General features: G+C 41.3%; 1 long non-coding RNA gene across 1 annotated transcript; it reads right to left on the bottom strand.

Moving 5' to 3' along the window:
• Window positions 1-25,990, bottom strand: LOC111769028 (uncharacterized). The gene is made up of 4 exons (XR_002801729.2): window positions 25,905-25,990; window positions 25,446-25,539; window positions 9,871-9,932; window positions 1-2,479 (listed from the first exon to the last, which is right to left on the bottom strand). It is a non-coding gene; the product is annotated as an uncharacterized lncRNA (long non-coding RNA).

The raw sequence follows: 25,990 nt of genomic DNA, 5'->3' as shown, positions 1-25,990 counted from the left end.
TATTTTAAATTTCTATATTTTTATGCACATTGTTCAGATTAATACAATATCAAAATCATTTCCCAATAACATCAGCATCAAGCTCGTCACTTTTGTCTACAACAGCCTGAGGAAACTGGAATTGGAGGAGCTGAAGCAGTAAATATGATGGAGAAGTGCAATCTACAGGAAAAATCACTAGGTACGTCACGCGTGGGTAAACTCCTTCTAAAGAGAAAAAGTTGGAAATTTCTTGGAGGATTTTGGAAAACTCTGAAGAATCTTTTAAATCAGTAGCAAGTCATTTAGTTCACTGAAGTGCCCTATTAGTAAATTCCACGTTAGTATGTTAACTAATCTGTAATTGACCTGCAAGGGTTAACGCTACCTGAAATAGAATTGATAGTTTGAGGATATATGGCTAAAATTAATAATAACATGCTCAAGTTTACTCTTTAAACTTATATTGTTTTACCCTCTCCTTATATATATATGTAGAGAGAGATTTCAACTCCTATTTGCCGCTATTTTAACCAAGTTATACCTATCTAACTATGGATTGATTGATTGATTGATCGATAGATACATACACAGAGCAAGCTTTTCTTTTGTCTGACCCTGGAGACTTGAGGCCATTAACTCAGCCCAGCTTTGTAGGTAAGAATGTTGTGGGAGATTAATTACACACTATTACATAAGACCTACTATAAATATTCCTCTTGTCAGTTTTCCTCTTCCTCCTACCACCAGGCTCTACCTACAGACTCGCCATTTACTTGTGGAGTCTTTTATCCACGCTAAGCTTTTCTCAATTTTATAAAATTTACAAACATAAGTAAAGTCAATATCTTTTAAAAAGATTAGAAGATGTCTTGTTAGTTTACAAAGTGTAGCATTGGAAACTTGACATCCTACAGAGTCAAGAGAGCCTTAGAGAGTGTTGGTAGGTAGCACCTCGGGAAGGATGCACCCAGAGGAAACATTGATTCCTTCAACGTGATGATGTCATCAACAGACTCCAGGTGATCAGCGCACGCTGATTCATACTCACCTTCTTACTCCAGTGGCGGCCCACCTTTGCTACTCAGCTGGCCTGACTTCAGTAAAGACTTGGGGGGTTTTCCACCCCTGCATTCACTTAGATTTGCAAAGCTAGCCAGTTTTCCAAGAGCTGACATCTTCTCTTGAGTCCTGTGTCTGCCCTTTAACTGCTGCCACCAGTGGGGGTGGTATCTCTTCTGTAATGTTGACAATAACGACAACAGCAAAAATGATAATAGAGGTACAAGTGTGGACTTTTGAAGGGAAATTATAAATGATCTAATCTAATGGTTTCCAAATATTTTTCTGTTTAGCTGCAGAATCCTTTCGATAAAGAAAAGTTTACTCAGAAGACTAATTAAATCAGATAAAGGTGGAATGACTCTGATGAACCGAGGGATCTGTGTCTTCCACCAGGATAGCCCCAAGCCACGGGGTGAACAGAGGACAGTGTAAACCTCGCAGCTAGCCTTGCTCCTGTCTCATGGCCATAGTTCACTGAATGGCTGACATGTCTTCTCTTTTTATTTAAAAGACGAAGGAACTGAGGTCCCTGGAACTACAGCAACTTCTCCAAGATCACAGAGATAGTGGCAGAGCTGTGAATCCATTTTTTTAAATGCATTTTTTTGCTGCTGGCCTGGGGGCATAGTGGTTGAGTTTGTGTGCTCTGCTTCGGTGGCCCGGAGTTCACAAGTTTGGATGCTGGGCATGGACCTACACACCACTCATGAAGCCATGTTGTGGCAGCATCCCACATACAAAATAGAGGGAGATTGGCCACAGATGTCAGCTCAGGGCTAATCTTCCTCACCAAAAAAAAAGTATTTTTTCAAAATACAAAACTGAATTTTTATAGTAATTCTAATTTCCTGGGCACTTCTAAATTGATTTGACTTTATTTCACTCGACTATCACAATAACCTTGTGACCCAAGCAAGGTAGACATTTTTCTTATCCCAGGTTTACACATGAGAAACTGAGGCTCAAAGAGGTAAAGGATTTGTCCCAAGTGACCTTTCTCGTAAGGGGCAGTGGTGGGGTTAGAATGCAGGTCTCTGGCACACTGTTCAATGTTTTACCCACTGTGCAATGCCCTCATGACTCATATGAAAAATTTTCCATAAATATCAAATAACCAAAGCCAAAGAGGCTACCACATGCTTTCCAACTAACTTATACATTTAAAATAAAAACAGGAGTAATTAATATTAACAATTAAGCATTGATATTAAGGAGTACTAGGGTTAAATAATATATAGCAATGCAAATAGGTAAATTGGATGTCTCAGCAAATCTCCACCAATTATGGCTTAGTTCAAAATAAACAGCTTTCTAATTTGTCTTGAATCTTTTTTGGCTTGTATGGAACTTATTCCAACATCTCAGGCCCCAAACAACTTTCTCCAGTGTCAAGCTCCCACAGTTTCTCAGTGCTTCTGGTTTCCATCTGCCTTAACTAAAGAGAGAAAACAAAACAACTGCGTTAGAATTGGTCTTAGCTGCCATCATTCCCCCTTCCCAGAAAGGGCCTGGCAATAGTTTTGGAAACCCAATTCCCCACAGCCTGGTCCATTCTCTCTCTTCCCTACTTCCGCAGCTCTGCGCTCACCTCATTTGATATGGAACCTTGAACGCGGCGCCCTGTGCTCTTGGAGCTGAGGTCCAAAAAGCTTTCCTCACAATGGTGAATATAATCCACCTCGGTCTCTCCTTCCTTTAAAATCTGAAATCATTCTCCTGGGGTACAGCTCATCTTTCAGAGAATTAAACTTCTTCTCTCTCACAGCTTGACAGAAACCACAAGAGAGAAAAGATTTTGGCCACACCATATTCCTATTTCTCCATAACTCTGTGTGTGTGTACGTGTGTGTGAGTGTGTGTGTGTGTATGTGTGTGTGTGTTCCCAATGAGAGGGGAGTATATTTTCCCTTTTCAAGGAGAAAGATTCTCCCCTCCCCTTAGATTTCTAGCTGCTGGATGCTTACTGATTAATTTAAATCCACACACAACTGGTTCCCTTATTAATGATTCTGCCAGGTTTCCAGAACATAGCAAGATTAACCTGCTCTGAATACAGACAATTCTTTTTAAAGGGGCCATTGCCTTTCGATAAGAACGTAAGAGGAAATACAGCATGGCAATACCAATGTTTATCACAGGGAATACCAAGAGTTGTCTCGAAAAACGTTAAAATACAGTTGCCCACCGAAAGGTAAAAGGTCGCAAAGTCCCCATACCACAGTAATGATCAGCCATTTATGGGAACAGACCATAAACTTTCCTAAACATGTGGCAGTGGATCATGAATGTCCAAAACTCCAACTAAGGCTAGTGGAGGTGAAGTGAGGCTGAAATGAGATTGTAATTTAGTTAAGCACAAATCTAAGCAATTCCATTAAACCATGTTTGAAGAAAGAGCATGTGAACAGCAAGACGTTTGCAAGTATAATAGAAATTAAAAGGAAAGTAACATGGACAAACACTGGGAGTGCTCACCCAAGGATTGTCTGAGATGGGAAAAGTCTGGCCAGACCCACTTCATGCTAGAGAGAGGACCTGAAGCCCCCTCAAAATTCTGACATCATCAAACTCACCCTGGATCCGATTCCAGACTCACCCCACCGCTGCTTCCCTCATGGCTTGTTTTAAGGAAGACGGAGAGGTGGGTCAGGCTGAAACAACCATTGCACTTGACGTTGTGTATGCGTGTGCATCTGAGTGTACCCAAATCGAGTTAATGTGAGTCAGCCCAGATCTCCTTGCAGTGGATTCCTTGTTCAAAGCCTTAAGGCCTGCAGATTAGAGGAGCAAAGCCTGGACCCCAGTGAATTCTCTAAGCTAAATGGTACCCCCTGGGCATCTGACTGAGAGGCAAAGTGTCCTTCTATATGCAAGATAGATTTGCTTTTTTATATTAGATGCCTTCTGTGAACCACCACAAAGGTGAAAACTCAACATTCTGACCTCACAGAACTGTGGCGAGAATTAAACGGAAACAGTGTCCGGCTCATAGTGAGTGCTCAATAATTCTTAATTATTTTCTTACACAAGACCTCCTCTGTCACAGCTTACATAGCGTGAAAACCTCAAAAAGCATTCTATTTAATTGATATCCTAGTTTCCGGGACTTCAAATACATGGCATTTGGATGATACACATTATGACAAAAAAAATATTCAGGCTTTTCTAAAGTTATCCGCCAGCCACAAATCAAGTCGCAAACCTACAGGATTCCACAGAGACACAATCCAAGCGACCATCTCTAAACTTTATACAAAGTGAGCTAGTCCTCTCACAAACATGAAATGAAACCGTTTCCAGCTTCAAGGAGCTTACAATACACAGCAGGGAAACAGACACACAAACGTCAGATGACTCTTTGCCCTCCATGATCTCCAGAGGATGAGCTGGATTGTGATTTGATTGTGCTGGCTATTGCAAAGGGGCTGTAGATTAAATTTTCTGACGGGACAGTAAATAAGATCAGTTTTCATAGCATGCACGTGTATGCAGTCTAATGTGGTAAGTAAACTGCCCAGGTATTGAAAGAGAGAGATGGGAAAGGAGAAGTAAAAGAATTTAACTTTTTTTTTAAGGCAGAGAAAAGATGAGGTATGAAATATTTCCCCTTGGTTGCTAGGTGTTCTCTCTGTTGCTATTCTGGAACAGAAAACACCAACCAAAGAAACTGCAGACTGTAAAATGCTACATGGATAGCAGGTTTGGGAGCTGTCCAGCTCTCTCTGTTCCACCAAATACCATACATCCCCCAGAGCTGAGATTTCCTCTAAATCCGGGATTTAGCCATGTGTCTCCATGGCTAGCTTGAGGTTCAATTCCAGGAATCAGGTTTGGCCTTCCTCTGAGTACATTAACAAGACCCTAGTAAGAACGACAGCCTGTCAGCAAGACAAACGCAAAGAAAGACCAGCATGATCACAGTATCTTCCAGCAAAGCCAAAAATTTAATAAAATATGAGAAGATGGAGGAGAAAAAACAAAGGTCAGAAACACAAAATAATTTTTAAATCTCTACATTACGCACATATTTAAATACAAATTTTAAAAAACTAGAAAGCAGGAAGGCATGCTTCTGAGACGTTTCAATGTCCTCTTTTTCTAACGTCAAGCTTCTGTGTGACCTCTGATCATGCGAACGGTGTACAAATTTAAGCGAAACGACAGAATCTGCTTAGTGTTTGTCTGAGCGAAGCAAATGACCCCCTCTCAAAGCACCTTTCTTTGAAACTTTAACTTCCCACAACTCTGTGCATCTTAGAAATATTACTGGACTCTGCTCCTCTCTCTTGGACAATTAAATTTCTAATGTGATTCCACAAGGGGGCAGTAAATAAAAAACAAACAAACAAACAAATAACCTGTTCACTGAACACAACTGCTCCTAAAATTGGATATAAACAGGTTTTATTTTCCCATTAACCTGCATTATAGGCTCAGAGATTTTCAGTGCTGAAAATGCTTTTCTGATGACTCCTCCTGGACTTTTCTTTAACATTCTCGTTCTCCGTCTAACAGCATGACCTGTGAGTGTAGCCCAGAATGAAACAGGGGAGGCTGCTTTTGCAAAAGGGAAAAGCTTCCTTCACTTTAAAAAGTGCCTGTTCTGTCCATACACTATGGGCCTCCCTGACTGAAATGTCACCCCTGCTGGTCAAAGGCTTGGTGGGCACCAGTGACAGTATTTCACTGTTGTGAAGGACAGACCCTGGCAAGAGGCCGCAGGAGCACTCTAACAAGAGCTGTGAAAGCAAAGCAGAAAGCCTGCAGGAACAGGAAGGACAGGGGTGCCATCCAGTGGTCAGCCAGTGGCCTTGCCGCCTGTGTGATCCTCAGCACTGCCTGCACTAGAAATTCTAGAAAGCACTAGAACGCAGTTTGCAGGCTCTGACTCTGGAAGGTAACCAGGGCCAAAAGCAATCATTCCTCCAATCTGAGCTAATCTCAACTACACAGCCTACTTTTCTAAATTGCGAAATGAGAATGAAGGTGGTGTGGTTAAGCCAGGGACCTGGGACTAACTCGTAAAGCCACCTGGACAAGGGGCTCAAGGGCAGCTGCTTCTCAGAAACACCTTGCAGCTTTTTAAAGCACCGACTCCTGGGACCACCGAGACCTTCTGAGTAACAACCTCCAAGGATAAGCCTTGAGAATGTTACTTCTAAAATGATTTCTGGGTGATTCTGCTGCAGAGACTCACGGAGGCTGAAGACTGGCTTGTGGGAACCACTGATGGGATCCATTCTTCTATCTTCAGGCGGGGTTGAGTCCAACTCTCCCAGAGCTAATAGTCTTTTCTGCTCTGAAAGCTTTAAACATCCCTTCTAGTCATCCTTTCTGGAGTCCAAAATCCCAAACCATCAGGAATTCTCCCTTCTGGTCTGAGTATAAGCCCTGCTCCTTATTAGTTGCAAAACCTAGACTTCCAACATCTCAGTCTCACATGAAGACATGGGGTTATGACAGTACTCACCCCGTAGGTTTGTTGGGAAAAGTAAAGTGCTCAGAGCAGGAGCTGCCGCTTGGTAAGCACTAAAATGCTTGTTATTTGTATCACTTATTAACACTCTCTTCTGGCTGCTCTTTTAGCTTATTTTCATTTGCTTGATTCCAAAGGATACAGTGATCCTGCTGAGCCCAGGGCCTGCTATCAACCAGCTCTCTTACTCTCTGCGCCAACTTTCCCAGGCCTGGACAGCCCTTGTTGTGACAGATTTACCTACAGGCTCAGTCTGCCCATTTTCTGAGCTAACACTGACTACAACAGGAGCTTCAGTGCCCCACTGGCAGATAGATGGAATGGAGAGAAACATTTCTTGAGGACCTACTGTGTGCCTAGTACTAAACAAGGCACATTATGTATATTATCTCATTTAATTGTCCCAACAATACTCCAAGGTAAGTATTAAATTCCCTAGTTTACAGAAGAGGAAACTGAGTCTGAAAGAGGTAAGTGGCACACTTCCCTGGTTGCCTCCAAACACTAGGAAATGACTTGTTCCCTGCGATGAGCTCTGGGCACACCTAGCCAGTCTCTGACTCTAACTGCTGCTGCTGGCCCAGTTTGTGCATCCAGGGGTTCTGTCCAGCATCCAAGTCCTCATTAGCAGAGTTGGCTGGCCTGCTTATCTGAGACATCTTGTCTAACACCTGCAAGTCCCTCCCTAGGAAGAAACTGAATCCTGTTTCCTACATCCCGTGGTCCTGGCAGATGCACTGCTCTGATGGATGAGCCCCCAGGCCATGACAGGGCAGCTTGCCTGACCTCAAGAATCCCTCATTGCTGCAGCCCCACCAGCAATAGTCCTCACTCAAATACACAGTGACTGGTGGAAGCCAGCCTGCATTTGCCAAGGCTCACAGACCATACACACAACTGCTGGCTGCTCGTCCCATGAAGACCAGGCCTACAATTCCCTCAATTTCCCCAGCTATCTGTTCTTTCCTGGTTCCAATTTTTCTTATTTCCCACCACCTAAAGATGCTGAGGTTCCAGCGTTCCTCACACTGAGCCCGCTCTAGTCAGTGCTTTTCCAATATGCTGTGTGAAGAAATGCAGCACTGAAATCCATGCAAGCCCACCGGCATGCAAAATGGAAGGGTATGAGTCAGGATAAGGCAAATACAAAGTGTGATAAAACTGGAAAATAGTAAATCCTGTTACTCTACTCTTACAAAGTATTCAGGCTCACTTGTGTTTGGCAAATATTTATAAACATGTCTATAAACATAGTAGAGAAGTTCCTAGGTTAGGTGTCATAAGGGATACAAAGAAGACCAAGAGACAATCCTGCTTTTAAGGAAATATATTTTGGGATAAAAGCACACAATTCAAAGTGTTGATATTAACACATGGCAATATCTGTTAAGGACCACATGAATAACATGCTCAGTGTGGGCTTGCAGGATTTGATAGGAAAAGACTTTGCTACAGCCTGTGGGGTCATGGGCAGCTGCTGGGAAATCGATGATGAATAGAAGTTATTTAAGTGGAGAAGGTGTGCGATGGCCCACCAAGATTCATCAGAGAAAGGACTAGAATGTGTCCAGTGCAGTTGGAGGCCACTGAGAGTGCTTGAGTACCAGGACTGCATGTGGAAGGTTGGGGCTGGGCTGTGGACAAAGACAAATGTGGGGTCGAGGAGCCCAGAGTTAATCCTACAAAGAGGGTCCCATGTGACTTTTGAGAAGGGAATGAGATGGCAAAAGGGTGTTTTGGGAAAATTCATTGGCAGCAATTAATAAGAGGCTTGGAGGATGTCCTGGAGGTGAAGGGTGTCTAATGAAGTATTTCTCAACATGTATCTTAGTAAGTCATTGGGAACATAAGTAGAAGGTAAATTAGTCAAAGAGATTTCAAAGTCAAATAAAGGAAGGCTATAGTAAATTAAAGTAAAATAGGTGTCTTTTTTTTGCAGATCTTCTCAGAGCCTTTATGGTAAGCTTCTGAAGGAGATATAAAATGTAGCATTTCCCAAACTTACTTAGTTGCCTGCTGAAGCACTTTCCACAGTGAAGCGTGCGGGGCTAGCACTCAGATACAAACTTTGGATGACTGAGGGTGACCTGAAGCAAGTGACAGATGTCATTTTAAAGAAGACAGGTACAGATCTCTGCTCTAAGTTGTGGGGATTAAGAGGGAAGGTATAAATGGAGAGGACACTATATCCTTCCAGTGGCTCACTCTAGACCTTTTGGTGTCATCCTTGACTCCTGTCTTTCTCTCAAATTACACATCCAATCCATCAACAACGCCTGCTGAATCCACCTTCAAAGTTGCAGCCAGAACCTGAGCCCTTCTCATCACCTTCTTGGCTACTTCTCTGCAGAAAACCACTATCATCCTTCTCACTGGTCGCTTCCTTCCACCCTTGTACCCCCAGTGATGTGTTCCTTATCAAAGAAGTCAGAGAGATTATTTTAAAAATTAATCGGATCATGTCACTCCTCTGCTCAAAACTCTGTAATGGCTCCCAGCTCACTCAGAGTAAGAGCTAAAGACCTTACAATCGCCTTAAGGCCCCACATGTCCTCTCACCCCACCTATGTCACCACTATGACCTCACTTTCTGCCACTCCCCCGTTTAACTCTACTCTTGGTCCTCTGGTCCCCTCTGCTCCCTGAACGCTCCAGGCACACCCTTGATTCAGGGATGTTGGCTTACTCTCCCCTCCCCGTGGGACTCCTTTTTTTTTTGTTTACTTGTTATTTTTCCATTGTCTAGCCACTGTCAATAGGAATATCTGACCCAACAGGACAAGAGTTCCCCTTCCCCTGTATTTTGTTTTATCCTTATTGCCAGCATACAGGAGGCACCGTACGTACTGAATTCGATACTTATTTAAATTCCAACAGCAATGCTGTGACTAGGATTGAGAAGACATTATCTTTGTTTCATAAATAAAGAAATTGAGAATCAGAGATGATTTGCGATTTGTTCAAGAGTGTAAGCTAATGATTAGTTAATTTACTATTTTCCAATTTTCAGATTAGAATCTAGGTCTCTCGACTTTTCAACTATACAATAATATCTTAGGGCTGTGCAAGCAGTTAGAAAAATAGTTTTTAACAAATCAAAGTGGCTAAATTCACAGAATACAGTAGCCTTCCTCTTTAAAAAAAAAAAAAGAATTGTGAGCTAAATATCATCCTTTTCCTTTAGCTCTTTAGGACTGTTCAATATAAAAATTTCACTTACAGTCTATATAATATGTCAAGCAAGGAAGTGAAATGGGATAAACACAGAGAGAAATAAAGATGTCTTAGAGAAACCTCAGCCTACGGAGCTCCAACACTAGTGTGCGCTAGTCTTAAGGACCCCTGCTTACCTGTGGACATCTTAAGAGGATTTTTCTGACCCAGGGAAGGGTTATATCTATCCTGGAAAGACCTGAAATAGCAAAAAAAAAAAATATATTTTGAAAACGAAAGAGTGAAAATTCTTATACTGTGTAGCTACAAAAAAACAACCACCAAGCAGTCCAGCACTCCAATGCATCCATCGGGACAGAAGATGTGAGCAAGTGCTGACAGAGAAGAGAAACTGCGGTCTTTTCCACTAGAGGACACAGAAACTCTTCTCTAAACCAGACTTGTTCCCTTCCCTAGACCCTTGGGGTATCGCTGCAGGCCCTCTGTACACATTAGGTTGGGAAAGACTGGAGCTACTTTTGCTTTATCTGAAGTGCCTTGCTACACAGTCCCGGTACCCAGAGATATTACAGGAATGATTTCTCCCACGAAAAAATGGGGAGTGGGATGGGAAGGAGAGCTGTGGAAACAGGAACATTCAAATCATAAGACTAGAGATGTAGGAAACTTGTTTGTTTCAGAGAAGATAGTTGTTCTAGAACAATGGTTCTCAGACTTTAGCTTATATCAGAATCACCTGGAGGTCTTGTTAAAAACACAGATTGTTGGGCTCCATCCCAGAGTTTCTGATTCAGTAGGTCTAAGAATTAACATTTCTAACAAGTTCCCAAGTGATGCTGATGTTGCTGGCAGGAAATTATGTTACGGAAATCACTGCTCTAGATGAACCAGTTACCAAAATAGGACTCCATCTTGGGAAAAATGGAAAAACAAACCCATAATCCTCTAGAATAAAATCTCATAGAATCTTAAAATGTTAGAACTTGAAAGGCTCTTATGGGGCCCTCATGTTATGGACAGGAAATAGAGGGCCAGAGAGGTTCCCTAATGTGCCCAAGGTCACATTTTTCAGACTGCAGGTCAAAACCCACTTATGGGTTGTAAAATCAGTTTAGGATAAACTGACAAAAAAAAAGAGAGAGAGAGAGAAAAGACTCAAATTACAAAAATGAGGACTGCAAACTGAACATCACTACTGACCTTTCAGAAATAAAAATGATCAAAAGGAAATACAATGAATAGTTGTATGCCAATAAATTAGATGGCCTAAATAAATAGACAAATTCCTAGAAAAACACAAGCTACCAGATCTTACTCAAGAAGAAATAGTAAATATGAATAGACTTATCACAAGTAATGAGATTGAATTAATAATCAAAAATATTCCAAAAAAGAAAAACCAGGCCTAAATGGTTTTAATGGTAAAGTCTATAAAATGTTTAAAGCAGAAATAACACCAATCCTATACAAACTATTCCAAAAACTGAAAAAGGGAACACTTCTTGACCTCTTTGAGGGAAATATTTGAGGCTAATATTACTCTGATACTAGGACATCAGGAGAAAAGTAAACTACAGACCAATATCCCTTATGAATATAGACACAAAAATCCTTAACAAAATACTAGCAAACCAAATCCGGCAACATATAAAAAAAATTGTACACTATGATCACATGGGATTTATTCTAGGAATGCAAGGTTGGTTTAACATATGAAAATTGATCAATTCAATACACCAGGGAAATAGACTAAGAATGACAAAAAGGTGTGTGATCTTCTTAAATAGACTCAGAAAAAGCACTTGACAAAATCCACTTTTTATCATTTCATGATAAAAACACTCAACACAGTGGTAATAGAAAGGAATTTCCTCAATCTGATAAAGGGCCTCTATGAAAAATCCACAGCAAATATCATACTTAATGGTGAAAGACTGGATACTTTCCCCTAAGATCAGAAAGAAGACAAGGATGTCCCCCTTGCCACTTATATTCAACATTGTACTGAAGGTTCTAGCCAGAGAAATTATACAAGAAAAAGAAACAAAAGGCATCCATATTGGAAAGAAAGGACTAAGATTATCACTATTAATAGATGACATGATCTTGTATATAGAAAATCCTCAAGAATCCACAAAAAAACCCATTAGGACAATTTATAAATTCAACAAGGTTGCAGGATACAAGCTCAATATATAAAAAATCATTGTATTTCTATGCAGTAGCAACAACTAATCCAAAAAGGAAATTAAGAAAGCAATTCTATTTACAATACCATCTAAAAGAATAAATACTTAGGTATAAAATTAACAAAAGAAGTGAAAGACTTGTACACTGAAAACAGCAAAACATTGCTGAAAGAAATCAAAGATTATTGAAATAAATGGAAAGGCATTCAATGTTCATGGATTGAGAAACTTAATATTTTTAAGGCGACAATGTTCCCAAGTTGATCTACAGATTCAATGAAATCCTGTCAAAATCCCAGCTGGAATTTTTTGCAGAACAAATTGATCTGAAAATTCGAACATCCTTTTTTGCAGAAAAACTGGTCTTAAAATTCGTGTTCAAAAATGTTGGAATCTAAGGTAAGATAAAAACTCTACCACCATAATTTCTTCCCATCAAGCCCATGAGTTTATTAAGAAAGTAACTATAGACTGAAATTCTTAGCACAGCTCCCTGAGATCTAGCCACAGGACAGATTTCAGATTGGTTTTCTCTGATTTTAGAACCACACAGTTAGGATAATAATGGAGTGTTGGTACCATGATGACAGACACATGAAGATAAAAACTTTGTTCATAAACCTGTAGAGAATGACGCTAACCCTCTTCTCATTTGAAGGCAAGAAAGCCTTTGCAGTGATGGTTGCCTCAAAGCACATGAGTGGCCTGAAGATTCGCTGGAAGGAGAAAAGAGACTAATGACCCTTCCCATCTACAGGTAGCTGTGGGCATGAAGCAAATCTGCATGAGAGACTCTAAACCACCCAGCTCCACTCGAGAGTTCCAAACAGCTCCACTCCCTATCAGAGGATTCACATTTGTGAGTTTATTGGCAAAGTTTAGGTAAGGTGAAGTCTTGATTTGATTTTTCCTTCCCAAGGAAAAAGAAAATGAACTGTTCCAGCTGTGCTCACACCTGTCATCTCAGTCATGGAGCAAGAGAAAGAAAAGTCCTTGCAGGTAAACAAAGTTGATTTGACTTTTAACTCCCTCACTTACTGAGTAATTTTTTATCTCTAAGAGGGAAAAATAGTATCTGTAGGTTGTGATGATTACATTAAAAATGTAATCTTTCCACTTGCTCGCCAGAGTAACTTGCAAGGTGGACACTGTTACCCTAATTTTTTAAATGAAAAACTAATCAGATGCATTTATCACTTGAAGAGTTATGAGCCTTCTTTTGTAGAAGAGTGCTTTTGGGATATTGTTATGAGGATTAAGAGTAAATTCCTCTGCCATTTTGCGTTTCTCCTTCATTATTAAGGGAAGGAAGGAATAAAGAGGAAAGCACATATCTATTAAAAAGTTGCATCCTTATATCCTGGACTGACTGTTGTTATTCTCTTGTCTGAATGCATTTCCCAGCTCCACCTTGAACTGAATAGGGAAGCCAATGGCCAAGCTGTGGCAGTACTGACTTCTGACTGCACACACCTGTTTAATGCTCTTTGTGCAAAACTGACAGCAAGGAATTTACCCCAGTGTTTTGATTATTTGAAAGTCTGTGTTTCCAAAATGTCTAAGTAACTTGTTTTGCTTAGTGTTTTACCTCTTGTTTTTCTTTTCTCCACCCCCTGGAATTATGTTGCTATTCCTTCTTTTCATATTGATCAGTAAACAAAGAAATTCATTCATTTAATTATTCAGTGAATTGGAAATGTCAAGAGCTCTGTTCAGAGCACAGTAAAACCCTGAAAGTTTCTACCTTCTACATATAATAGCCAGAGTGACAGAATTTTAAGTTATATTTGGGCTCTCATTTTAGGCTTCCTAACTTTCCATACATAATATGCTTTGAAAAGGAAAATGTTATTTGGTAGGGAAAATTTTCCTTTTCACTGGGGAAAAAAGAAGGGGAAATAAGCCCCAATCAGGCAGTTCCACTCATCTGCCTAGCTGAAGATGACTAAAACACATAAAACTTCGTTATTTTCTGATTAACAACCATAGAGCTGGTCTCAGGAAACTATGCGTAAGTAGCATATAAAAGGTAAAAAGTCCAACATCACCATGCAAAGATGGTAATTAAAAACAGGAGAGAGAAAGGCCTATCATAAATTATACTACACTTGAGGCTATAAAAAACCTTCTTTTTAATTAACTGAAAGAATGAGGCAAACAAACTTTGAGCTTTTACGACTGTCTACTGAAGTCTGGAGACAAACGACACGATCATTTTTTCATGTGTCACTGGTAAGCTGAATACCACTAATCACCATCTCAAGGGTTGTGGATTATCCTGAACAAATTCTAACAGTATTGTCACTGAAGATTTTGGAGTTTGCGCTGCTTCATTGCAGCTCTCCTATTACAGCAGAATCCAGAAACAAATACTAGAGAAGAGCCAGAGTTTTTCTAGAGAACAAAGGAGTTGGTCCAACTTTTTATGTGAAAGTCACAACAGAAAAATCCAACACTGCAGACATTAAAGTCAAATGTGTGCGTGCCCGTTTCCTCTGTTGTAAGGGAAGCAATTTATTTTAGAAGTAGTTTCTTAGTCAGGGACTCCAGACTCCAAGGTCTGTTCCCAACTTCATTTGTGTTTCTTCACTCACTATCTCAGGTAGTAACCCATCACATCATCACAGCGATGGTGAAAGCATTACCAATTTGGTTTCCCAAGAAACATTATGTGGTTTTCTGAGAAAACCCTATCACACATCTGTAGGATGATAATGGTGATATGCTGTGTTGATTTCAAACTTGTTTTAGATCTCTTATCAAAATCTGTGCCTCAGTGTGGGTCTGAAGATTGGAGAGTGAACATTAGCAGTAAGTTGGGAAAAACTTTGATACTATTGAATGGTATGATTCAAGATGGGGGAAAGAAACTAATCCTCAGGATCGTGGCCTATAAACTGAACCAATTCAATGTGTCAAGCAAAATTAGAGAGGGTTTTGGACCTCCCATGCTGCTTTTTATTTTCCACAGTTCCTCCCCCGAGGGCTTATTTGTGGTTTTTTTCGTTTTTTTGTTTTTTTGTTTTTTGTGAGGAAGATTATCCCTGAACTAACATCTGTGCCCACTTCTTCCATTTTATATGTGGGATGCCACCATAGCTTGCCGTGATGAGCAGTGTGTAGGTCCACACCAGGGATCCAAATCCATGAACCCTGGGCTGGTGAAGCAGAGCATGCAAACTTAACCACTATGCCACCGGGCCAGCCCCACCTAGGGGTTTTTTTAAGGACATATATCACCTCAAAACTTTACTTTTTTTTGAGGAAGATTAGCCCTGAGCTAACTGCCACCAATCCTCCTCTTTTTGCTGAGGAAGACTGGCCCTGAGCTAACATCCATGCCCATCTTCCTCTACTTTATATGTGGGACGCCTACCACAGCATGGCTTGCCAAGTGGTGCCGTGTCCACACCCGGGATCCGAACCAGCGAACCCTGGGCCGCCAAAGTGGAACGCGCACACTTAAGCGCTGCACTGCCGGGCTGGCCCCCAAAACTTTACTTTTTCCAAACACAAAAGAAGAAATACAATTTCTAAGCATTTTAATTCTGTAAAAGAAAAAGAAACTTAAGTCTAAAGCCTAGAAGCAAACCACCGAAGTGCAAAAGCCTCAGCTGACTAGAGTCGTCCCTGGAAAGAGAGATAAAGGGCATTATTTAGGAATTAATAAGGCTGGGCCCTCACTCTGTGTCAACACAATTTAGTTCTCGTAACACCTGACTCCACTACCATATGGCTATGCCCACTGCTCCCTTCCCCGTCTTATCAATCATGAGCACCAGACTTACAGAATAACACAGCTCAAGGTCGCACTGAAGCATGATTCTTGAGACTGAAGTGGAGTTCTAAGCAGGGCCTCTAGATGGCACTCTTTCTTATCAGTAGTCAATGTGAACAGTTTTTCTTTCCTATCTTCACAACAAATGACGAAAATTGGTCCTCTTCTATTTTGATGCGATTGCCCTATGCCATCTTAGTAGAAAGCTGGATGCTTACATAACATATCAGTTTAGCAACAGCAAGTTAAGAAAAAGACATTGTCTCTCACCAGAGTGCCTCCGTTCCTGCTGCTGTCCTGATTGAAAGAGGAACAGCTTGTATTCTCCCATGTGGATGTGTTTGTCTCAGGTCTATACGGTTCCTACGTCCCACTCTGGACCCTACTTCCAATGTCACTAAGGTAACGAAAGAAGAGGGAAGTGAGCATCCCCAGTCCCCATGAAGGCTAGCTCCTCTCACTCCTTACCACGCAACTAGAGCTGTGTGGAGGTGGGGGCTGATGGCGTTTGTGGTTAGAAGCAGAAGAAGCTGGACACAGTGAAACAGCTGGGGTTCCCACCAACCCAGGTTTGTCTCTGTAACTGATGAGTTGGTGGCCTCGGAACTGACTCATCTTCCTGTGTCCCTAATGGCATTAAGGATGCTTCTGTGAAGCTCACAACTAGCCTTGAAGTCATTGCAGCTCCCTTACAACACTCAATATTCCCTGGCTGAATGGGTAACCCCCCAAATACTGCTCATCCCTCCTTGTCTCCTCCCCTGCTCCCCATATACACACAGGGTTTTCAGGAAACCAAGAACCTTGTTCACACTTTGCAGGGGAACACATTTCAGCTCTATTGGCCAGGGCACAGTCAGGATGCGATTATGGTAACCAAGAAACGTAGAATCCTTGAGGGTAGGTTGTAGAGCAGAAAACTGCAGAGAGTGGATGGAATTCCTTTCTTTCATTCTTCAGATGATATTTAGTGAACACACTTTTTCAAGTCTGGGTATTCTTAAGAATTCATAGTTGTGTATAACTATAGATATTTCAGAGAGTGACAAAGAGTAAAAACCAGTTTTCCATTCAAGTTTATTTTCTTCCATTTTGTCTTATTTCAACCCCAACTCCCTGGTCCTGACCATGGGCTATCTATTTTCCAAAGCTGGAGCTGACCACAGCTTTGCAGATGGACTAAGAGGCTCTGACAAATACAATACAGACTGACTTTTAAGACTCTTAAGAAAATATAGAACAACCTCTTAACCCTTTGTCCTCAAAACAAAGAACTTGTGCTTCTTTGCAATTAAGAATTCTTACATTCTCTCCTCACTGAGTTATTTTTCTAAAAGCTTATCTTGCTGAGACATAATGCAATGAAGGTCAGAGGTGCCATCCATAAAAATTTAGTTATATAAGTTGTATTAAATAATTTAAATGGGGCATTTAATTAATCCTGGATCTTTTCCACAAAGCCAAAGGTCCTCCTCTGGTTGTTAAGTTCATCTCTTCTCCCATTTTTAGTCAAGAAGACTCTTCCTTAGGACTCAGGAATGGTGAGGAAATAACTACAGCCACAGGTCTGCCCAGAAACATTTCCAGCCTGCTATTTTCCTGAATATTGCTTAAATGTTTAGAGCTCCATAAAACTCAAGCTGCATTGGATGAATTCCGTAACCACCACCAAATGTAGTTTTCTAGGAAGAAAGCTGCCAATTTTTTAAGACACAAGATCAAGGCTCCAGATGGCCTTTTTCTGAAGGCTGAGTGCTAACTGGGTTTCCATGTCCTTGTCTGACTTGCTAGTCCACCCTGAGCGTCCCTTTCCAGAGCAGAGTCTGGGAAAACAAAGTTCACACAAAGGCCAGGTAAAAGGGTAGACGGATAAAACAGTTGATTTACAGGAACTTGGGGCCTCCTAACTGTTAACCCATTTATTTCCAAAAAAGCTCCTTCCTGTTTGAAAAGATGCCTAAAACTCTACCTCTAGAAGATTTCTTCTTTTGGCTCTGAAAGACCACTTTTCTAGCTCCCGAATCAAATCCAAATGTCCTTGGGAAAGGTACCGTCTCCAGGGTTTATTAGCAACACCTGCATTCCCTTAACTGCCTTGGATGAAGCGTCGAGGAAGGAAGCAGCAGCGCAGAGAAGGTATGAGGCTTGCCTAGGGCCCCACAGCGTGTACAGGGCTCCATCCAGGTAGTGCTTAGGAGGGAACCTTTGGAAGGAGCTGGGAAACCAGTTCTGTCCCCATTCTTCTCTCTTCTCTGGGCTGTGGGCAGGCACACAGCTCAAAGAGCTACTAGTATTTTCCTAAAGCAGCGGCTCCAGGCAGGAGGCAGGGAGGAAAGACATCTCTCTTGTGTGGTTAGGAAAGTGCTGGTGACTTGATTTAGAGGAAGAGCCACGGGCTTTTGTGTTAGGAGCACTGGACTCCAATCTATGGGGGAACAAAAGCCCAAGGTCAAATCGGTTTGGAAAATGTTTCCTAATGTTTCCCATTTGGAAGATTTTTGGTGAATATTAGCATATTAGAACAGTCCTGAACACAACTTATTTTTTTTTTCTGCTTTACCTCCCCAAATCCCCCCGGTACATAGTTGTATATTTTAGTTGCAGGTCCTTCTAGTTGTGGCAGTAACATTTGTTTTAACCTCACTATTTCCCAAACTATTTGACCACAGAATGCTATTTTTCTTAACATCTATTAACATCTCTCCGGACGGGTTTGGAAAATTCTGCTTTAGTAGAAATTGTGAGAATGTTCTGTCTCCTCATGATGCCCTGCAGCTGCCTTGCAACCCAGAACAGAACTCTCTGAAACTCTTATTCCTTTCAGAAGTCATCTGCATGTCTTTTCTCCCAGAAGGCACAATCTGAAAAGGCCCTGAAGGGTCTCAAATGCTTATCATTTGGAACACTTTTTCGTTAAGGCCACTAACAACCATGGAGAAAAATCAGCTGAAGGTCAAATGGAAGTACAAGCCAATACCCTCTTCTCTCTTTTCCACCTGCAGCCCTATGCTGTTTTAAGACTCCCCTCGAGTACTCTCTCTCTTCTAGAGAACTTTCCTCACAACCCCCAGGCAGAGGACATTCTTCATTCTCCTCTCTGCCACAGCCAGAGTTCCTATTTGTATTACAGTACTTGATATTCTTGCATTGTAATATCTGCTCCCAAGCTTGATTCTCTCAATACACTGAGGGCAGTTCAAGGCAAGGGAAGACTAAGCACACATCTTCTTAGCTCCATCAGCTGCAGCCCCTGGGATGTGGTGATCGCTCATGAAGTTCTGTGATGGGCATAATGTAATAAGTCAACGAATTGAAGAGGCCAAAAATAAGATGCATATGTAAATTTAAACGAAATTTATTTTAAAGTATGAAAAATCATACCCCGTTAAATAATAATCGATACCTAAATATATTTTATTATGGACATTTAGTTTTTCAAATAGAGAAAGAAAGAAGGAATAATGAGAGAATCAAGAGATATGACAAAAAAACAGTAAGAAAAAAGTAGAGTGGGAAAATAGAAAGGAAAAGAGAAAAAATATTCACACAAAAGTGCAGGTAAAGTTAGAAAGAGAAAGACAAAAGTAAAGCAAAAGAATAGCTAGAGTGTAAAAGGAGGTGAGGATGAAAGCAAACAAAAGAAAGAAGAAAATTCAACAATTTTGAAGTTAGTGCAAGAGCCTGCAGTTCAATTTACTGTTATCTCTTAGCATAGACTAACTATAATTAAATTAACCATTAGTCACAGCTCTACAACTGCTTTTTATCCTTTTGTCTGCTGATTTTTCATGGTGCAGGTCCAATTGTTTGGTCCACTACTGCCACCATTATAACTACTACTGTGTGGAAGAGAATTCACAGGTCTGAGTTTTTGTTCCCTTTAATCTCCTGGGTAAGACTGGCCTATTCCACTTGAAAGTGTCATGATTTAGCAAGTTTTAAAAACTCAGAAATTTACTGATAAGCTATATGAATTGAAATAAGTGGAACTGCAATAAATGTTTGAATTGCAAACAAAGATTTTATTTGATTGATTTCTAAGCATATGCTTATAAAAATATCAGAGTGTTTTCATTTTTTGCTAGTTTTCCTTTTCTGTGAGATTTTCCTTTCCATCTGGTCTTATCTTCCTAAATGCCTTCAGGTTCCATAACAATTACTCACTTCCCTTTGTGGGTCTTTTCTATTTTTATTACTTAGCAATAGTCAGTTTCTCTCAAGCAAGGTTGTGGTAATTAATCGGAATAACAGGGAATGACTCAGATCCCTGATCCAAATTTCTCTTCCAGCCTCAAGTTCCAAAAATAACCCTCTATTAGTCAAAAGGCTTGTTTCAGTCTTATTCATTGTGGAGAGGGTCTTGTGAGTACATTCTTCATACTCAGGAGCATCTAAGAGGCTTTGTGTTTTGGCTTCCCAGTAGGTTTCCCTGGGCTAATGTAAAACATCAAGTCTTACAATAGTTTTCAAGCTCTCAAGCCCCAAATATCATCATGAGCCTCTAAACTAGCTTCAGGATGTGGAAAAGCAGCAAGTTCTTTGGCCTTCGGTTTCATGATCCATAAAATGACCTCCTGCAAAAGGGAAGCTTCTCAGCTCTAAAATATTCTGTTTCTAAAGAGGCTGGCTCTTCAAGGTCTGCCCGAACTTTCACGGAACAGAATTTGAGGCAGCAATTCTGCCCAGAAGTTGAAAAGAAAGACTTCTTGCAAGATGTTTTTGTTACTTTCCTAAATCCGTCAACCAACCCAGGAATGATTACATGTAAACACACACACTAGAATTCACAGGAAGAGGTCCCTGTCCCCTGCCCTTCAAAGAGCTTGTCTGCTGTCTAATTTGATAGGACATACAGCAGGACACACAATATTAGGACACAATCCAATATTAGGACATACAAAGAGAATAAGTGACAATAATCCAGATACAATGTGAGCCCCAAATGAATGATAAAACAATAAAAAATTCATATCAAGTAAACCTCAGAGAGGCCAAAGAGGTCATGAAAAGCTTCAATGGAAAAAGTGGAATTTCAGTTAAGCCTACAGGAAGAATGATGCATGATTCAAACAGGGATGAAGGTGGAAATGAGCATAGAAGTGGGGTGGCATTAGTAAAAAAAACGATGTGTTTTATTTGCTACCCATGAGTGTCCTTCACGTCGCCTTTGCCTGACTTCGCTCCTGCTGTCCCTTCACCTGAAATGCCCTTTATCCATTCCAGTCCACAGCTCCCCTCCCCCTTCAAATCTCAGCACAAAGACCCTTTTTCCATGAAGCAGACTCGGATCCTCCAGTTGAAAGTTACCGTTTTCTCTCCTGACCTTACACACAGCTTTATCCTTCCCTCCATCACAGCATTCATCACTTACTCCCCTCTACTGGTCTTTCATGTATTCTCATAGACTGCTGCTAGACTTCAAGATCCTTAGGGGAAGAAGCCAGTCAAATTTACCTTTGTTTACCTATGGTACTTAAATTAAGGTCTTGCATTATTCATTCATTCATGTATTCATTCTTTTCTTTTTTATCCCTTCATTCATTCAACACAAATTTATTGAACAACTTACTACATACCAGTAACATTCTAAGAGTTATACAGTCATTTCCCTTAAAGCTGGCGTTCTGGTGTGGGGAAACAACTGATCAATAAATAAACTCATAAATTTACAATGCGCCCAGTGCTAAGTTCTATGGGAAAAAATTAAAACTAAGGAATAGCTAGAGATAGTTTACATTCAGTGGCCAGCATTACTGTATTGAGTAAGTGATATATCATTCTAAGGTAGAAACCTATAAACAAAAAGAATATTTTGAGGTATTGGATAAAATAAATTAGGCAGTGATAAGGTTCTCAAATTATCCCACTACAAGTAGGATTAATAAAGATAATTGGTATTAAGAATCATAATAATTACTATTGCTATGTATAATAAAATAGCTAACATTTACTACATGTCTACTATCTGCTAGATAACGTAGCAGAAAATCCCTTCAACCACAAGAGAGGTATTATTATTCTTTCCATTTAACAGATGAAGAAACTGAGGCTCAGATGGGTTAAGAAACGTGCTTCAGATCACTAGGTAGTAAATGGATAAGCCACGAATGGAATCTGGAACTGTCAAGACACAAATGCTAACGTTTGTACTGAACACCTGCCCTTTCCTAGGGAAAGAAAGGTGTTTTCTTGTGCCTGCTTCCTGGAGCCTCCCCTCTGAAGAATGTCCTGGTAGCTCCCTGTGTGCCTGGCTGCACATCTCTTAGGAAAGCAACAATTTGAGCATGGGCCAGAGCTTTCCCAATCCTGAGCTCAGAAGGGAACTGAGAAGAGGACATGCAGGTTCTAATTTCCTACAAAAGGAATTCAGCCTTGGCTTCTGTAGAAGGATGTCTTCTGAGGCTGCATGGGCCACAACCAAAAGTAGTGCCAATTCAGAGAAGGAGGTCGAGTTCCACAGGCTCCTCCCCCTGAGCCGCAAGGAGCCCAGCTGTCATAAAATTCCAAGCTTCAAGAACAAAAAGCACAAGTTGTGGGCTAAGATTTGATAACGAGGCACTGATTCTCTGAGCCTCCAGCTTCTATGATGTGAAGAGATGTGAAGAGCGTATACTGCCCCAAAGAAAGAATCGGGTTGCTAAGGTCTACACAGATTCAGCGCATGGAGAGAGGGCCCAGGTGTCTATTTCCACATGCAGTTCTCTCTTCTAGATAGCTGGCCTCTCCCTTCATTGGGCCACCAGTCCCCTCAAGCTGGTGTGGACACCCTGACAGCCCCAAGGGAAGAAGAGATCTTCAGCCCTCCACTGGATTAGAGGTACCCTAGACTGCAGAGCAGAAATGTGCAATTGAAACTTCTCTGCATTATGATATTAAATATAATAAACAGGGAAAGTGAGAGGGAGCACATCCCTTATCACTTCCACAATCAAACCACTGAAGTGTTGGAGGGTTGGAAGGAAGGAACCACAGACAGGAGTGTTTGTTCCCAGGTTGGAGCTAGGCCACTGTGGAAATGAGCAGCAAGCAGCTTACAGCCTCTCCCCAGGAGGAATCAGTGGATAAGCAGAGCAAAGTCTCAAGGAAGAGGGAGGAGAGAGTTCTAGAAAGAAGCGTGGCTCCCCTCCTCAGTGACCATTTCCTTCTTGAATCAATAAGCCGCTTCTGCTAATGTCTAAATGCTGAATCTGGATACAAGGAAATACCAGAGAAAGTTCTAAAACGCTCTGAGGATCTGCCACAGCTACAACTGCTTCTGAGAGGACGACACAGTGCCTAGCACACAGTAATTGCTCAATAGCATTTCTATGAATGAATGAGTGAATGAATGTGTCTATGCTCTGTAATAAAAGCCTCACTACTCTGACCCCAGAGGATGGGACCGTGGATGGACGCCTGACCCAAAGGCAGATGCTTCTAGACAGGTATGAGGTGCATGACAGGGTCTGGCAGGATGACTGCCCAGCATTCAGTACTGGAGGCTGAAGGAGAGATTCAGTAGAAGGAGCAGAAGGAGAAAGACAGGGGAAGAGAAAGAAGACAGAGGAAGCAACTGGGACACAGGAAGTCATGGGGAAGAGAAGAAAGAAGTAAGTGGAAGTTCCTTGACTTAAAAGATGAAGTGAATGCAGTGGCCTGGACAGAGCTGAGCCGAGTGACTATAACATACTCTGAGGGGGAGCCCAGGCACCTGTTTCTAGGGGTGGGGTCCGCCACCCTGGCTGCTTTGTGCCCTCGATGGCGTTCTAGTTACCCATGAGGCCAGCTGGTGTAGACATGGTTGAGCGCCAAACCACAACCAAATCCTTGTGAAGCAAGGATGTGAGACTGACTTTCCCTGGACTCCTTAAAATAAACCCACGTCACCTGAGATTCTCTGAAACTACTTCAGAAGACACGAGACTTAGGAAAGGGAAGGCATGCTAACTAAGACCGCTGAGATGCAGTTAAGGCTAAACTCTCCTGGGAATTCCCAAAAGCTGAGCCACCTGGAGACTCTGATAAACGAGGAATCCAAGATTCTGCATGTTTATCAAGCACCCATGTTGTCCGGTATTCAGCCCAGTTGGGACTTCTCTTTCATACCGTCCTTTGAGGTACGTCTCATGAGTTACCGCGTCTGTCCTTCTAACAATGCCTGCATTCCTTTGCTAATGTTCTTGTTAAAAGCCTAACTTTTCTGTATGAAAATAATGCAGACTGACTGTCAAGATTTTAGAGAATTTAGACAAACAAAAAACACTTTAAAAAGTACCTGCAATTTTATTTAACAGTGATACAGCTAAATACTCGTGTATTTTCCCAACTTTTTCTTTAGTGCTAGCATTATACATATGACTCTGTACCTGCTTTTCTCACTTTATATCTTGAACACTTTCTCATCACTAAGCATTTTTGCTATATCATCTCTAATAGTTGTATATCATTATAAAGAAAACTGATATCAAAATTAATTTAACCAATCCCATGTTGCCAAACTTTTAAATTGTTTCCAATTAATCTGTCATAGAAACCCTCTGAGGAACATTCTAGTATCAAGTTTTGGTCTAAATACTTGATGATTGCCTTAGCATAGACCCTGAAATGGAATTGCTGGGGGCAAAAAAGTATTCAAAATTTTAAAGTGTTGGAAATTTATTATCAAATGGCCTTCCAGAAAGTTCATAGCAATTTAAGCTCTCCACAGCAGTATGTGAGAGTATCCATTTCCTATGCCCTTGTCAACACTGGATGTTATCATTTTTTAAAATCCTGTTCATGGCTTTTTTTTTTTTTTTTTGAGGGAGATTAGCCTTGAGCTAACTACTGCCAATCCTCCTCTTTTTGCTGAGGAAGACTGGCCCTGAGCTAACATCCGTGCCCATCTTCCTCCACTTTATATGTGGGATGCCTGCCACAGCATGGCTTGCCATGTGGTGCCTTGTCCACACCTGGATCCAAACCCGCGGACCCGCAGGCCGCTGAGAAGCGAAACGTGCAAACTTAACCATTGCGCCACTGGGCCAGGCCCCCGTTAATGTTTTCTTGATGGCCTTACAATAGTAGATCTCAATATGGGCTTCTCATTAAAATCACTTGAAGAGCTTTTGAAAAGTACCAGTGCCTAGGCCCCATCCCTTGAAATAATTCAGAATCTCAGGATTCTGGGCATTTATCTAAAGAAACTACCAACTTAAACCACAGTCACATAAAATAGTTCTGATTTCAGAGTGAGATGGTACCCTAAGTAGGCAGAATCCACACAGAGAATTCTAGGCAAGCTTCTCTGGCTGTACCCATAGTTCCCAGACCCGTGAAATGACCATTATCATGAAGAATATCTGAGAATTTTCTTCCAAGAATCATAACCAAATCAACTTTCTTCATCAATTTAACACATGCATGAAGCATCTACGTTTTACCCTCCTTCTTTGCCTCATTCCCTGCTGCCGTCCCTCTGGAATTCAGCTCCAGCATCACTTCCTCAGGAAGCCTCTCCTGACCCCCCGATCATGCCGCACCCCCCATCATGCCCCTAACACATCAGTAACTCTCTTTGGGGGCATTTAACACAGTGTGATTTCTTTTTCATTAACATTCTGGGATGGGAGTTTTCACTGTGAGCCGGAATAGTTAGGGAAATTTCATGGACAACGAGATTGGATTTTGGAAGTGGGTAGGATTTGGGCAGGCAGAAAGGAGTGTGTAGGGGTATGCAAACCAGAGTCATTAACCTTTATAGGTTTGTGGACACATTTGAAAATATGCTGAAAGCTAAAAACACTCCAGAAAAGCTCAAACATACCCATAGGTTGAAATAGTGTGCGTAATTTCAGGGTCTTCACACAACTCTAAGCACATCCATAGATCCTTGATCCCAAGTGGACTATATTCAGCTCCTTAGGAGGAAGCAGCATAATGATCATTTTCTTCTCTTCTAACCAAACAACATGAACTCAGAAACCCCCAAAAGTCAGTCATCACTGTCCTAAGTAAACGGCAGAAATGCCAGCCTGCCAACTACCTGTACCCAAATTAATGGACCCACATATGATTTGCCTTTGCCTTAGTAAAATGGAGTAGATTAGGGTCAGAGGAAGGAAAGAAAAGGACAAGTGGGGTCACAAGTTCCAGTGTCCAATTATGTAGCCAACAGAACAGTTATTCTTTTATCTATTTTATGCCAGTAACACTGAGTATCTATCCCAAGACAAGAGAAGTTAAGAGATTCAGAGTTGAAGGTAAAATTCTCTCCTTGTATCACCTTGTATCTCCATATTCCCTGTCAGGTTTTTTGACTTTAATGAGCGCAGGGCAAGCTGGTGTTTGTTCTGCTCCCTGTGCCCCCCT

This window comes from Equus caballus, chromosome 1 (genome assembly GCF_041296265.1).
Source record: "Equus caballus isolate H_3958 breed thoroughbred chromosome 1, TB-T2T, whole genome shotgun sequence".
NCBI lineage: Eukaryota > Metazoa > Chordata > Mammalia > Perissodactyla > Equidae > Equus > Equus caballus.
The sequence above is the reverse complement of the archived record's forward strand: the minus strand, read 5'-3'. Positions and strand labels throughout refer to the sequence as shown.